This window comes from Ranitomeya variabilis, chromosome 4 (assembly GCF_051348905.1).
Source record: "Ranitomeya variabilis isolate aRanVar5 chromosome 4, aRanVar5.hap1, whole genome shotgun sequence".
Taxonomy (NCBI): domain Eukaryota; kingdom Metazoa; phylum Chordata; class Amphibia; order Anura; family Dendrobatidae; genus Ranitomeya; species Ranitomeya variabilis.
The window spans coordinates 303667395-303682687 of record NC_135235.1 but is presented as its reverse complement, the minus strand read 5'-3'; the positions used below and the strand labels follow the sequence as shown (position 1 = coordinate 303682687).

General features: G+C 47.3%; 1 protein-coding gene across 6 annotated transcripts in view; it reads right to left on the bottom strand.

Moving 5' to 3' along the window:
* KCNAB2 (potassium voltage-gated channel subfamily A regulatory beta subunit 2) overlaps nt 1-12035 on the bottom strand; it is a 206215-nt gene extending 194180 nt beyond the window's left edge. For 3 of the 6 annotated variants that reach the window (XM_077250364.1, XM_077250366.1, XM_077250369.1), the window contains exon 1: nt 11863-12019. The gene's annotated coding sequence lies outside the window, so the exon portion shown is untranslated. Of the gene's footprint in view, nt 1-10240; nt 10365-11862 lie in introns of those variants that run through there. The other 3 variants (XM_077250365.1, XM_077250368.1, XM_077250367.1) reach the window with 2 other exon arrangements.
* Nucleotides 12036-15293: the final 3258 nt, after the last annotated feature.

Genomic DNA, 15293 nt, shown 5'->3' with positions numbered 1-15293 from the left:
ATGATACTAGATGGCAGCCCGATTCTAAAGAATCGGGAGTCTAGAATCCATATATACTTTATTTATTCAAATGTAAGAATAATACAATTAATAAATAATAGTAAGAAAGAACAAAAAATGGCTGCACTCACCAGCTCTTGACAATTCTTGACAGTACGGCACATTTCTGATTGGTCGCTCGCGGCAGGCGGCAACCAATCAGAAAAGTGCCGCGCACCACGAAGGCATATATCTTTGTCCACCCTGAGCGGGTGTAGGACGCTGGTGACGTCACTTATCTCCGGACATTATCTCCGGACAAAGCCACGGAAGTTGGCACAAATTGCCGGAAGTAGTATTCTAGGCAATTATATATTAGATTTTAATGTTATCAGTGTTTACCTTTGAACGTTTATATTGTATTGTCCTGTCACCAGCCATGTGTACGATTATCGGCCGAAAGCCTCTCTGGAACCAATAATCACCCCATGTAAAGGTATCTTTATAAGTTAAAGATTCAGAATACTATGACTTTTATCATATCCTGAACAGTCAAGTTTTTTATGAACCGTTAAGGTTTTCTGGTTGAGGTAAAAAAAACTCTGAGTGTTTACAGTTTGAAACCATAAAATGTTGAAAAATTATGTCATTCTTGAGTATATCACTCAATGGTGCTCATAAACGTGTCAAATTTGATCTATAATATACTTTAATATACGTTACTTTAATCTTTAATATACTTAAGAACAGGGCCCCAGACATCACACAGGGGGTCTGAAACACCGCACAGTGGTCCAAAATATCACTGTGCTCTGCCTGGGGCCCCATGTTCTGCCTGGGGCCCCTGTGCTCTGCCTGGGGCCCCATATGCTGCCTGGGGCCCCTGTGCTCTACCTGGGACCACTGTGCTCTGCCTGGGGCCCCATAGGCTGCCTGGGGCCCCTGTGCTCTACCTGGGACCACTGTGCTCTGCCTGGGGCCCCATATGCTGCCTGGGGCCCCTGTGCTCTGCCTGGGGCCCCATGTTCTGCCTGGGGCCACTGTGCTCTGCCTGGGGCCCCATAGGCTGCCTGGGGCCCCTGTGCTCTGCCTGGGACCACTGTGCTCTGCCTGGGGCCCCATATGCTTCCTGGGGCCCCTGTGCTCTGCCTGGGGCCACTGTGCTCTGCCTGGGGCCCCATATGCTGCCTGGGGCCCCTGTGCTCTGCCTGGGGCCCCATATGCTGCCTGGGGCCCCTGTGCTCTGCCTGGGGCCCCTGTGCTCTGCCTGGGGCCCCTGTGCTCTGCCTGGGGCCCCTGTGCTCTGCCTGGGGCCATTGTGCTCTGCCTGGTGCCCCATGTTCTGCCTGGGGCCACTGTGCTCTGCCTGGGGCCCCATAAGCTGCCTGGGGCCACTGTGCTCTGCCTGGGGCCCCATATGCTGCCTGGGGCCCCTGTGCTCTGCCTGGGGCCACTGTGCTCTGCCTGGGGCCCCATATGCTGCCTGGGGCCACTGTGCTCAGCCTGGGGCCCCATATGCTGCCTGGGGCCCCTGTGCTCTGCCTGGGTGTAGGACACTGGTGACGTCACTTAGCTCCGGACATTAGCTCCGGACATTAGCTCCGGACATTAGCTCCGGACAAAGCCACGGAAGTTGGCACAAATTGCAGGAAGTAGTATTCTAGGCAATTATATATTAGATGGGCATTTCCTGAAGGAAATACATGGTGCTTGAACAGCGCTACCAGCTTTACAGCAGCACTTTTCACACACGGGACTGGGGGGCGCGCTTACTTTTGCACCCGGGGGCGCGCTTACTTTTGCACCCGGGGGCGCGCTTACTTTTGCACCCGGGGGCGCGCTTACTTTTGCACCCGGGGGCGCGCTTACTTTTGCACCCGGGGGCGCGCTTACTTTTGCACCCGGGGGCGCGCTTACTTTTGCACCCGGGGGCGCGCTTACTTTTGGGGCCGCGCTTACTTTTGGGGCCGCGCTTACTTTTGGGGCCGCGCTTACTTTTGGGGCCGCGCTTACTTTTGGGGCCGCGCTTACTTTTGGGGCCGCACTTACTTTTGGGGCCGCACTTACTTTTGGGGCCGCACTTACTTTTGGGGCCGCACTTACTTTTGGGGCCGCACTTACTTTTGGGGCCGCACTTACTTTTGGGGCCGCACTTACTTTTGGCGGGCGGGGCCCCTCGGCCTCCGATGTGGCGGGCGGGGCCCCTCGGCCTCCGATGTGGCGGGCGGGGCCCCTCGGCCTCCGATGTGGCGGGCGGGGCCCCTCGGCCTCCGATGTGGCGGGCGGGGCCCCTCGGCCTCCGATGTGGCGGGCGGGGCCCCTCGGCCTCCGATGTGGCGGGCGGGGCCCCTCGGCCTCCGATGTGGCGGGCGGGGCCCCTCGGCCTCCGATGTGGCGGGCGGGGCCCCTCGGCCTCCGATGTGGCGGGCGGGGCCCCTCGGCCTCCGCTGTGGCGGGCGGGGCCCCTCGGCCTCCGCTGTGGCGGGCGGGGCCCCTCGGCCTCCGCTGTGGCGGGCGGGGCCCCTCGGCCTCCGCTGTGGCGGGCGGGGCCCCTCGGCCTCCGCTTTGGTGGGCGGGGCCGCTCGGCCTCCGCTTTGGTGGGCGGGGCCGCTCGGCCTTCGATTTGGTGGGCGGGGCTCCTCGGCCTCCGATTTGGTTGGTGGGGCCCCTCGGCCTCCGATTTGGTTGGCGGGGCCCCTCGGCCTCCGATTTGGTGGGCGGGGACCCCGGCCTCTGATTTGGTGGGCGGGGCCCCTCGGCCTCCGATTTGGTGGGCGGGGCCCCTCGGCCTCCGATTTGGTGTGTGCTCTGCCTGGGGCCACTGTGCTCTGCCTGGGGCCCCATATGCTGCCTGGGGCCCCTGTGCTCTGCCTGGGGCCCCATGTTCTGCCTGGGGCCCCTGTGCTCTGCCTGGGGCCACTGTGCTCTGCCTGGGTGTAGGACACTGGTGACGTCACTTAGCTCCGGACATTAGCTACGGACATTAGCTCCGGACATTAGCTCCGGACATTAGCTCCGGACATTAGCTCCGGACATTAGCTCCGGACATTAGCTCCGGACAATAGCTCCGGACAAAGCCACGGAAGTTGGCACAAATTGCAGGAAGTAGTATTCTAGGCAATTATATATTAGATAGATAAGGGAACTGAAGGTAAACTAATCAATTTTGCAGACAATGCAAATTTATGAGGGATAGCTAACACTAGAGAGGACAGAGAAAGGATTCAGAAGGACCTAGATAAGCTTGACCAATGGGCAGTGACTAATAGAACGGTATTTAACAGGGAGAAATGCAAGATTCTAAATCTGGGAAAGAAAAACGAAAATTATGTCTACAGCATAAGAGGAATAGAACTAAGCAATAACACATGTGAAAAAAGACTTGGGTATACTAATAAATCACAGACTGTACATGAGTCAACAGTGTGATGCAGCAGCAAAAACTTTGACAGTGAGGGTGATCAATGAGTGGAACAGGCTTCCATGAGAGGAGGCGTGTTCTCCCTTAATGGAAGTCTTCAGAGGCTGGACAGACATCTGTCTGAGATGGTTTAGTGAATCCTGCATTGAGCAGGGGGTTGGACACAATGACCCTGGAGGTCCCTTCCAACTCTAATATTCTATGATTCCATTAGTTGTACTCCACTGAATGGGTGAGAGAAAAATTATCTTGAAAAATACATTGAAAAAGGGTGACAACTAGTATGGCCACCATTAATGCCCTCACAGGAGAGGTCCCACACCTTTTCCAAATTAAAATGGTAATGCAGTACGTTGACTGACAATGTAGAACTGTGGAAAAGCAAGTAATATAGAACTGAAACATTAAATTCACAAAGTGAATTGTCAGACAGACACAAGAAAGCATAACCTCAGAATAAGTCTGTGAGCTGGTACCTCCATAGATTACTCGAAACAAGGCTGAAGAGAAACAGCCCACAACTAGTTAAAGTTTCTCCTAATCTGGATAGACACAGATTGCAAAGTAATAAAACCCTTCAGTGGTGATCAAAAATTTCAATAAGTCTAAAAATTATTCTAGGTGGACTTCCCCTTTAAGGATGTAATCCCAGTGAGGCTTTAAGACCTAGACAAATTCAACTGTGCTGCTTTTACCTGCAGAACTAGAATACATTGCTGACAAGCTGTGTCTGCTATTCATTTAGCAAGAAGTAAGATATAGTTTACATTATTTCCCCTGACGAGGTATGACTGGTTTCCTGCAGACATTTTATACTGGTTCCATTACAGACAAATGTGCTTGTGGTCAGAATGACTGTCGATGGAGAAACTTCAATGAAACGGAAATTGGTGAGAAGACTGATGACTGTATAGTTTCTGCAGAGTACACTCTATGGCTCCATATAGGTTGCAAGAAAGATATATATATATATATATATATATATATATATATATATATATATATATATATATATATATATATATACACACACACACACATACACGCATTTACATACACACACACATATACCCATATATACACATATACATGTATATATATATAGAGAGAGAGAGAGAGAGAGAGATATAATGTATGTGTTGAGCGAGTGTACTCGTTGCTCGGGTTTTCCCCAAGCACGCTCGGGTGGTCTCCGAGTATTTATGACTGCTCGGAGATTTAGTTTTCATCACGGCAGCTGAATGATTTACAGCTGTTAGCCAGGCTGAGTACATGTGAGGATTCCCTAGCAACCAGTCAACCCCCACATGTACTCAGCCTGGCTAGTAGCTGTAAATCATTCAGCTGCCTGGATGAAAACTAAATCTCCGAGCAGTCATAAATACTCGGAGGTCACCTGAGCGTGCTCGGGAAAACCCGAGCAACGAGTACACTCGCTCATCACATAAATTATATATACACACTGCTCAAAAAAATAAAGGGAACACAGGATATAACTCCAAGTAAATCAGACTTCTGTGAAATCAAACTGTCCACTTAGGAAGCAACACTGTTTGACAATCAATTTCACATGCTGTTGTGCAAATGGAATAGACAACAGATGGAAATTATTGGTAATTATCAAGACACCCTCAATAAAGGAGTGGTTCTGCAGGTGGGGACCACAGACCACATCTCAGTACTAATGCTTTCTGGCTGATGTTTTGGTTTCTTTTGAATGTTGGTTGTGCTTTCACACTCGTGGTAGCATGAGACGGACTCTACAACCCACGCAAGTGGCTCAGGTAGTGCAGCTCATCCAGGATGGCACATCAATGCAAGCTGTGGCAAGAAGGTTTGCTGTGTCTGCCAGCGTAGTGTCCAGAGGCTGGAAGCGCTACCAGGAGACAGGCCAGTACACCAGGAGACGTGGAGGGGGCTGTAGGAGGGAAACAACTCAGCAGCAGGACCGCTACCTCAGCCTTTGTGCAACGAGGAACAGGAGGAGCACTGCCAGAGCCCTGCAAAATGACCTCCAGCAGGCCACAAATGTGCATGTGTCTCCAGAAACGGTTAGAAACCAACTCCATGAGGATGGTCTGAGTGCCCGATGTCCACAGATGGGGGTTGTGCTCACAGCCCAACACGGTGCAGGACACTTGGCATTTGCCTCCATTGGTTAATAAATTTGATTTCCATTGATGATTTTTGTGTGATTTTCTTTTCAGCACATTCAACTTTGTACAGAACAAAGTATTCAATGATATTTGATTTGTTCAGATCTAGGAAGTGTTATTTGAGCGTTCCCTTTATTTTTTTGAGCAGTGTGTATATTTATATTAGCTGAAGAGCCTGGCGTTGCCCGGGCATAGTAACTGTGGTTAGTTATAACAAATTATAATGATTATATTGCACATAAAAACATTTCACATCATATATTCAACACTACAGATTTGCAACACAAATTAATTAAATGATTACCCAAGTATTGTTATTATTTTATTTGCTTGGTGCAGTTACTCCAGCCCATGCCTGTGGTGACCCCTCCAACCCTGGTCCCCGACATTGGTGACACCTCCAACCAGGCTGGCTCCCACCTGTGGCCCTGTGGTGACCCCTCCAACCCGCCTGTGGTGACCCCTCCAGCTCTGGCCCTCGCTTGTGGTGACCCCTCCAAACCTGGCCCCCGCATGTGGTGACCCCTCCAACCCTTGACCCCTCCTGCTCTGGCCCTGCTTGTGGTGACCCCTCCAAACATGGCCCCCCGCCTGTGGTGACCCCTCGTACCCTGGCCCCTGCATTTGGTGACTCCTCCAACCCAAGCCCCCACCAGTGGTGACCCTTCCAATCCCTAGCCCCGTTGTGGTGACCCCTCTATCCCTGGCCCCTTCTTGTGGTGACCCCTACAGCCAGCGGTACATCCACTGCGGAACTTCATCTCACCTGGGACACATTTAGCTCCTGGTGTGGTCATGTCTCGTGTGTTAGTACGGAGTGCGCAGACCCCCTGACGCATCCAGCAGTGTACAGGCGGCCACTCCTTAATAAGAGCCGCACCGCCCATATGTTGTATACACCCAGCAGTGTATAAAGGGGTGAGATTATCCAGAAGGGACGGAGCTATGAAGTTGGCATGGCTGGATACATACCACAAAAAAATTAAATTTGGTACATAAATGTACCGACCGAGAGAATTGTGTCACCAGGTCATTTTAACAATTGTGAAATTGTTTTTTGTTTTTTTTTAATCATTTCCCTGCACTGTGAATTATTTTTCCATTTTTTTCAGATTTTATAGTAAAATGAACAAAAAATAAAAATGGCTGCATTAGGAAGGGGTTAATGGGGGTGCTCCAGCATTTGGGGCTGTGGGATGCATTTATGGGGGGCTTTTAACACAAGATGACACTCAGCCACCCACCAGACAGCACAGGTATAACATATGATATCAGTTGTGTTTACACATTTCAAGGCAGATTACACGAATAAAGACCAATAACGGTGACATTTCCCTCAGAAACCATTAATATCAGCAGCATTCACCACAAGGAGAGAACTACCTGTGTCATCAGTCACCTCAGGAGTATTTCCCGCCTAGAAATAGTAGAGAATCTGAGGAAAGCCGGCAGTTTCCGCAATGATTGCTGGGAGTCGTAGTTTAATAACCACTTCTGCGCATTAGATAACAGCACACATGAACTACAGTTCCCAGAAATCCATGCGCCGCAAATGGTTTCTGGGAACCGTTGTCCAGAGAATGGAGTAACAAACGCTAGACGGGGACAGTTACACTACAATTCCCAGAAATCATTGCGTGATCGATTCTAGGCGTAAAATAGAGGTTGTTGATGAGGAGAGCTCTCTTACATGAGAGGAGGGTGGAGCGCATACTATGAGTGACTGCTGGGGCTTGCAGTTCCCCTGTAGCTAAGGAGCCATTCTCCTCAAATTATACAGATGATGTTAGTCAGCTTTAAGCATCATAAATGTATAAAAGTCACCATTATTATTGAGCACATTCGCTGTCGAAAGCGCCATCACATTTCTCTGATGTGTTGTGTTTTTATTTCTCTTCTCATGATATTCCTCCATCTTTCGATAGCTCAGCTGTCTCTGTGGAGTGGGCATGACTATCTGGAGTGGGCATGGCTTGATACATACACACACTTACATACACTCAGATACCCGTGTAGCTGTAGGGGCAGATTTTTCATCTTATAAGTTTTTGGCATATCCTTTAGCGAAGCATTGACAGGTTCATTGGTTGTCACCCATCTTTCCCATGAAAACTTCCTTATAGGATCCTCTCAACACATTTTTACATGGCAGTAGTATGGCTATATGGACACTTGTCCCCCTATAAAAATTATACTTTTTTTTAGTAGAGATCCAATGCGCCAGTCATGAGAAATCTAGAGAAGAAGTCACATGCAAATCTGGTTAGAAGTTCCTTGGGGGCATGTCAGCGCACTCAGAAGAATCAGTGCAAATGACACGTAAAACACTATTCTTGGAATCAAGCCTAGGTGCTAAAGAATGCAATTCGGGGGTTAAAATATATTGAAATATGGTAGATTGTGGCAGAATTTTCTGGTTAATTCACGTGAATGGAGTTTGCAGAAATGACCTTATTCAAGCCGGTAGCATGTGAACATATCCTTATAGGCTATGGCCGCTGTCATTTATGGTCATTCCATCTCTGCGGTCATGATCTAAATAGACCAATTCCATATCAGCTTGTGCTAAAACCCAGCGATCCAACATAAAGAAGCAAAGCTGCAGTGCAAAGCATGAGGGATAGACTGATGACGTAAGACAGCTGTGACCTAATGAAGCAGAGAATAAATAAATCAAAATCCTATATTTTATCCTGAACTGGTGCTACCTCGGGGCATCAACAACCGGTGGAGCAATCACATGACTGCTGCAGTCGATCAGAAGCCACTGACTAGCTGCAGCAAAGGTGACACGAACTCTGGATGTCGATGCCGGCAGCAGGCGGAGGGCAAACTACCAAGTGCAGAGGAACAGCAAAACACTGTTTGAATATCCACTTTGAATAGCAATTCCCTAAACACCAGAATTACTCCTAGAAAAAAATATTTTTTTTATTGTATTTTTTTAAAAAAAACGGATAGCACTCGGACGTTTTATAGGGTATGGCTGTGCTCACTGATGGAATGTAAAAAAAAAAAAAATAATAACGCAGAGGTATGTCCAAGTTTGGTCTATAGATCGAGAAAAGTCAAAGGGTTTGAGAAAAATTAACTGCATCGGTGCACCGTCTATTTTTACTAACTGGTTGCTCAGAGAACTTTAGGAAAACCTCCACCAGTTCTTTTCCCATACAATAAAAAGCGGATAAAACACAGCTATTAAAAATGGATTCACGGACCAAAAACCGGATGAAAATTAGGTCAAACACAGTGATGAAAACCAGAAATTTTTAGGCCACGTTCACACCTTCAGTATTTCGTCAGTATTTTACATCAGTACTTGTAAGACAAAAAATCAGGAGTGAAAAGTATAATAGAAACACGTCACCACTTCTGTATTTATCACCCACTCCTGGTTTTGGCTTATACATACAGAGGTAAAAAAACTCACTAAATAAACTTTTGCAAAGAAATATGAAGGATACAAAAAGGAACATGGGTCATTTCTTATCAGGAGCGAATATATCATTGGGTGCAACCTGAGCAGCCACACAGGAGCCCAAGAGGTAAGGGGGCCCATTTATACCTCCAAAGCATTTTGCATGATCCTGAGCTATTGGACTTCAAAGGGTCCATATATCGTTCTTGCACAGAGACCCTCTTCTGTCTGTGTCCGCCAGTGTCTTCTGTGCGGTCAATGCTGCGTGGTCCACAAGGCTCTGCGTAGCATGCCTGTTCCTGTACCCCCTAGGGACCCTCACAAGCCCCAAAAATATTAAAGGCTGTACACTTCCTAGGAGAAAGAAAGGATCCGGATCACTTCTATAGGCTTCCCCCTTTACTCCTTCTCTGGCAATACCAGCTGTTTTCTCTCCAGTACAGAAATGCTGATTGGAATCCTACTTTAAAGACATTTTGGAACTTGTTCAGCACTCTTAACCCCAAACACATCTGCACTGATTTCACTGCAGATCTATCAACCCACTAAAACTAACTCTGTCCCTGATAAAGTTACAGGATGGACACCCCAAGATATGGACGTGACCACTAGCAGTGCAGCAGCATTGGGTGCATCGCTTAACACCTTGATGCCTGGGTCGTAAAAATCCACAAGTCCCAGGAGCCTGGTAATGTTACGTCAGATGCCAAGTAACTGCGGCATTCCCCTTTAATAGATAGCCAGCTGTTCAGTATACATTATTCCGCACAGCCTTTCATATAGATTTATGCCCATTAATGCCATTCTTACTGCAGTGAAGATATATGTAACTGTCCTGGAGGCTCCGCACGTACGACAGGCACCAGATCGAGAGCTGAAGATGGTTCATGGAGTTATGACCCAACCAGCGACGTATGCAGCACACAACAATACACTTCATATTAAGTCAGTGCATGAGGAAGACGCAGGCTGTTGTCAGCGAGCGGCAACATCAAAGTGTCACATCACCCGCAACCCAGACTAATACATCATACATAATACTGTGCCCGTCCATCTAATAGGCCTGTACGACAATGCACCAGTGCCAAAGCCTGCAGGCTAGAAAATGTGCCACAGCGGAAATCACATCCAATCATGTTTATCACCCTCCGCTAAGTGATTGCATTTCATTCTCAACGACAAATTAAATAAAGGATCAAATAATCTACTGCAGATACAATAAAGAGAAAATGACAGAAAGGAAAGGCAATGAGATTGTTAACTCACTTCTGCGGCAATGACATTGACCAGTCTGCAGAGGGACCACCCGACCCAATCACTATAGACAAGTAGGGGATGGCGCCTGCTGGACCCAAGTGTTCACAGCAATGCAGGGTGGAGAATTGGGTGGTGGAAAAAGGAAGGGGGGGGGGGGACAAATGATGAGACAGCAAATCCCCAAAGTGTTGCAATAAACACGACCGTCACTCAGCGGCATGCATTCCTGCACAATCTGCCCGCTCCACAGCTGCACGGATACACGGAGCTTTATTCTGCGTCAAGAAAATGCAAAAATAAGGTTAAAAAAATAAATCTTATATCTAGGACAAATCTGCAAGAGAATGTGGTTGAGCGCTGCTCTGAGGCTTTCAGCCTAGCAGACCGGCTGTGTAGCCGCAGCACAGGAAGGGGAGGGAGGGGGCTACTGGCAGATTTTTTTTTTGCGCCAGTGGTTCTTATTCTACACAGTGCGGACTTATGGGGGGATTACATACTGAAGTGCAAGGGGATACGGTCATGGATGGTGGATATGGAGATATAGGAGAGGGGTGGGGAGTGTAACACAACCTGGGAGAGAGATACAATATGTTTATTATTGTAGTGATACAAAACTGCAACATTAAATACAAAGCAGAGCAAGGCTTCACACTGAAGAGATATGTGTCACAGTGTATGTGGAAATCTATCCTGAGCGTGTGTACATGGGCTATACTATAGTGTGTATATATTTCATAGTGTATGTGCAATTGTGTGTTCCAGTGTGTGTATATTACACTGTATGTACATAATATAGAATGATGTATATTATAGTATATGTTTGTGTGTGTGTGTGTGTGTGTGTGTGTGTGTGTGTGTGTGTGTGTGTGTGTGTGTGTGTACACAAGCATATATATAACATATGTAGTGCATGCATATAATTATAATATTGAGTGATGGTGTGCAATAGTTTGTATATATATAAAATCTACAGTAGTGTGCATATATGAATAATATTATAGTGCATATCTGTACATTATAAAGGATAATGTAGATTAATATATATATATATATATATATATATATATATATATATATATATATATATATATAATGATCTACAGTATAGTTTGTGTATAACTGTGTTATGTTGTGAGCCCCATCGGGGACAGCGATGATAATGTGTGCAAACTGTAAAGCGCTGCGGAATATGTTAGCGCTATATAAAAATAAAGATTATTATTATGTGATATTGTATGACATATATTAATGTGGATGTGTATAAATATAATATCGGATGATGATAATGATGTATATATGATGTGTATTATAGTTTGGGAATGTGTAACTATATTAGTGTATATAGGACGCACTATATTATAGAGTATGACTACTACTATACATTTAATGTATATTAGAATGTATCTACAATGTTCTACAGTATAGTGTGTGATAAGTGTGTATATATTGTTGTGTGTATATGTATATATATATATATATATATATATATACATATATATACACACATACATGCAGGTGCCATATACAAGGAGCACACACACAATACATCCCCGTGTCTCGCAGTGGGTGAGCGCCCTAGATTGCGCTGACAGCTGGGCGGCGTTGGTGACTAGGGGAGACTGGTTGCGCACCTGCAGCTTGTCTTCCCCGCAGCCTCCTCCTCCTGCAGCACCGGGGCCGCCGCCGCCACCACCGCTCTCCTCTGTCTCCCCCGCAGTCCCCGTTGTGTCGCCGTCGCCTCCAGTTCAGCCCGCACTGCTCACCTCGTGGGAGAGCAGCTGTCCAGCCCCGCCCACTGCCAAGCAAAAGACTATTACACTGTCTATTCTCCCGGCTCCGAAAACAGTACGCTGATTGGCTCAGCAGTATGTCAATCAACCAGGCGACATCTCTGATTGGCTATCTGGAGTGCCGGTCTGATCATTTCCTGCCTGGATTGGTGGATTGGTGTGTCAATCATTTTGACGCATTCGGTATGAAAATGTCATATTTGTCTCGTTGTCTAGACTGTGTTTAGCGAGCTGCGGTTCTGCATGTGCGGCTGCAGCGCCCTAACCAGGTGTGTAGTGATGGAAGGAGTAAGTATCTGTATTCTCCTCAGGCGACTGACACACTTATCCAGATGTTTCACTACGACTCCCAGAATTCTCGGGCAGAAAAATGAATGGAGGAGATTTCTGGGAAATGTAGTTATAAAGAACATCTGGAGAGCTGTGGGCTGCTGCAGGAGATTCCAGATGCCACTAGCCACAGGGAATAGAATAGAGAACAGCTGAAAAGCTACAGAATGCGGGAGCAGTAATCCAGCTGTGAAACCTAGAGCCAGGACTCTGACACGTCTCTCCTGCTGCCATTTCTCATGGTGGCTTACAATTCTCCCATTCCCCGAGAGGCCGAGACCCACAAACAAACATGGTGGTGGAGTCGGCAGAGTCCTGTCCCCACAATGCACTTTCCAGGTCATCCCCCCAGCGCCATCAATCTCATTCCCTTCTTTTGAGGTCCACACCATCAGGCTATTCCGTCCCTTCTCCCTCAGAGTAGCGGTCATATACCGGCCCCCAGGTTCACCCACCCACTTCCTGGACTATTTCTCAGCCTAGTTGCCACACTTTATATCCTTAGAACTACCAACCCTTATCCTGGGAGACTTCAACATCCCCATCAACAGCCCCACTTCCACATCTGCATCCCAGCTTCTATCACTAACCACTTCTCTCGGCCTCTCACAGCTCTCAACCTCCGAGACACACAAGGATGGTAACACCCTTGACCTGGTCTTTGTCCGGCTTTGTTCAATCTCGTACCTAAATAACTCACCGCTACCCCTCTCTGATCACAACATTCTCTCCTTCATGCTCAGAAATCCTCGCCCACCCCAGCACACTCCTACCTACCATTCAGTCAAAAATCTACAAGCCATTAACCCTCATACATTTCAGACTCCCTACATTCATCACTGTCCCCAATCTCCTCTTTTTCCTGTCCTGATCTGGCTGTAAATCACTACAACGACACTCTTAGAAGCACCCTGGACCAAGTATCTCCCCTCACCCTCAGATCCTTCAAACACAGAGTGAAACAGCCCTGGCTCACATCGCAAACTCGATTTCTACAGCGATGCTCTAGGAGTGCTGAACGCTTATGGAGGAAAACTCGCACAGCAGAAAACTTCATCCACTACAAATTTATGTTAAGGACCTATTGTTATGATCTGGTGGCCTAAGAGCAGCATGGGACGTACTCTGGAGAAGGTGGTACCTGTACTGACCGCAGACCCTGAACCTAACACCGCAACTAGAAGTAGCCGTGGAATGTACCTAGCGCTCCCTAGACATCTCGACACAGCCGGAAGACTAATTAACCCTAGAGATAGAAAAGGGAAAACTATCTTGCCTCAGAGAAAATCCCCAAAGAACAGGCAGCCCCCCACAAATATTGACTGTGAGAGGAGAGGGAAAAAACATACATAGACTGAAATGAGAATTTAGCAAAGGAGACCACTTCTAGCTAAATAGAAAGGACAGGACAGAGCACTATGCGGTCAGCATTAAAACACTAGAAAATATCCACCACAGAAAATACAAAAACTCCACAGCTAACTAAAGACACGGAGGGTATATCTGCATCTCCAGAGATACCAGCTTGGCTAAACAAATCCTTGTACAGACCAAGCTGGACAAGACAAAACATGGAAAATAACTGAACAATAAGACCACAGCTTGTGGACAGCAAAATCAAGGCCAGGACTTATCTTTGTTGAAAAAAACTGCAAAGCAGAAGAGACCAGGCAGGGATGTGAATCCTCCAGGAACAATGGACAACTGGCACTGACTAAAGGGTGAAGCAAGACTAAATAGCCCTGTCCAAATTGCAAAAAGTGAAAACACCTGATAAATGCTGTGATTCAGAGACAGCAGCGCTACCACTTACAACCACCGGAGGGAGCCCAAGAGCAGAATTCACAACAGTACCCCCCCCTTGAGGAGGGGTCACCGAACCCTCACCAAAGCCCCCAAGCCGATCCGGACGAGCCAAATGAAAGGCACGAACCAAATCATCAGCATGAACATCGGAGGCAACAACCCAAGAATTATCCTCCTGGCCATAACCCTTCTATTTGACAAGATACTGAAGCCTCCGCCTTGAAAAACGAGAATCCAAAATCTTCTCAACCACATACTCCAACTCCCCATCAATCAACACCGGGGCAGGAGGATCAACAGAGGGAACAACGGGCACCACATATTTCCGCAACAAAGATCTGTGAAAAACATTATGGATGGAAAAAGAGGCTGGAAGGGCCAAACGAAAAGACACTGGATTGATAATCTCAGAAATCCTATAAGGGCCAATAAACCGAGGCTTAAACTTAGGGGAAGAAACCTTCATAGGGACATGACGGGAAGACAACCAGACCAAATCCCCAACCCGAAGCCGGGAACCAACACAGCGACGACGGTTAGCAAAACGCTGAGCCCCTTCCTGAGACAACACCAAATTGTCAACAACATGAGCCCAAATTTGCTGCAACCTGTCAACCACAGAGTCCACCCCAGGACAATCAGAAGGCTCAACCTGCCCTGAAGAAAAACGAGGATGAAAACCAGAGTTACAAAAGAAGGGTGAAACCAAGGTAGCAGAACTAGCCCGATTATTAAGGGCAAACTCGGCCAATGGCAAGAAAGCCACCCAATCATCCTGATCAGCAGACACAAAGCATCTCAAATAAGTTTCCAAAGTCTGATTCGTTTGCTCGGTGTGGCCATTTGTCTGAGGATGAAATGTGGAAGAAAAAGACAAATCAATGCCCAGCCTAGCACAAAAGGCCCGCCAAAACCTAGAAACAAACTGGGAACCTCTATCGGACACAATGTTCTCCGGAATGCCATGCAAACGAACCACATGCTGAAAAAACAACGGAACCAAATCAGAAGAGGAAGGCAATTTAGGCAAAGGTACCAAATTAACCATCTTAGAAAACCGGTCACAAACCACCCAGATAACTGACGTCCTCTGGGAAACCGGAAGATCCGAAATAAAATCCATAGAAATATGCGTC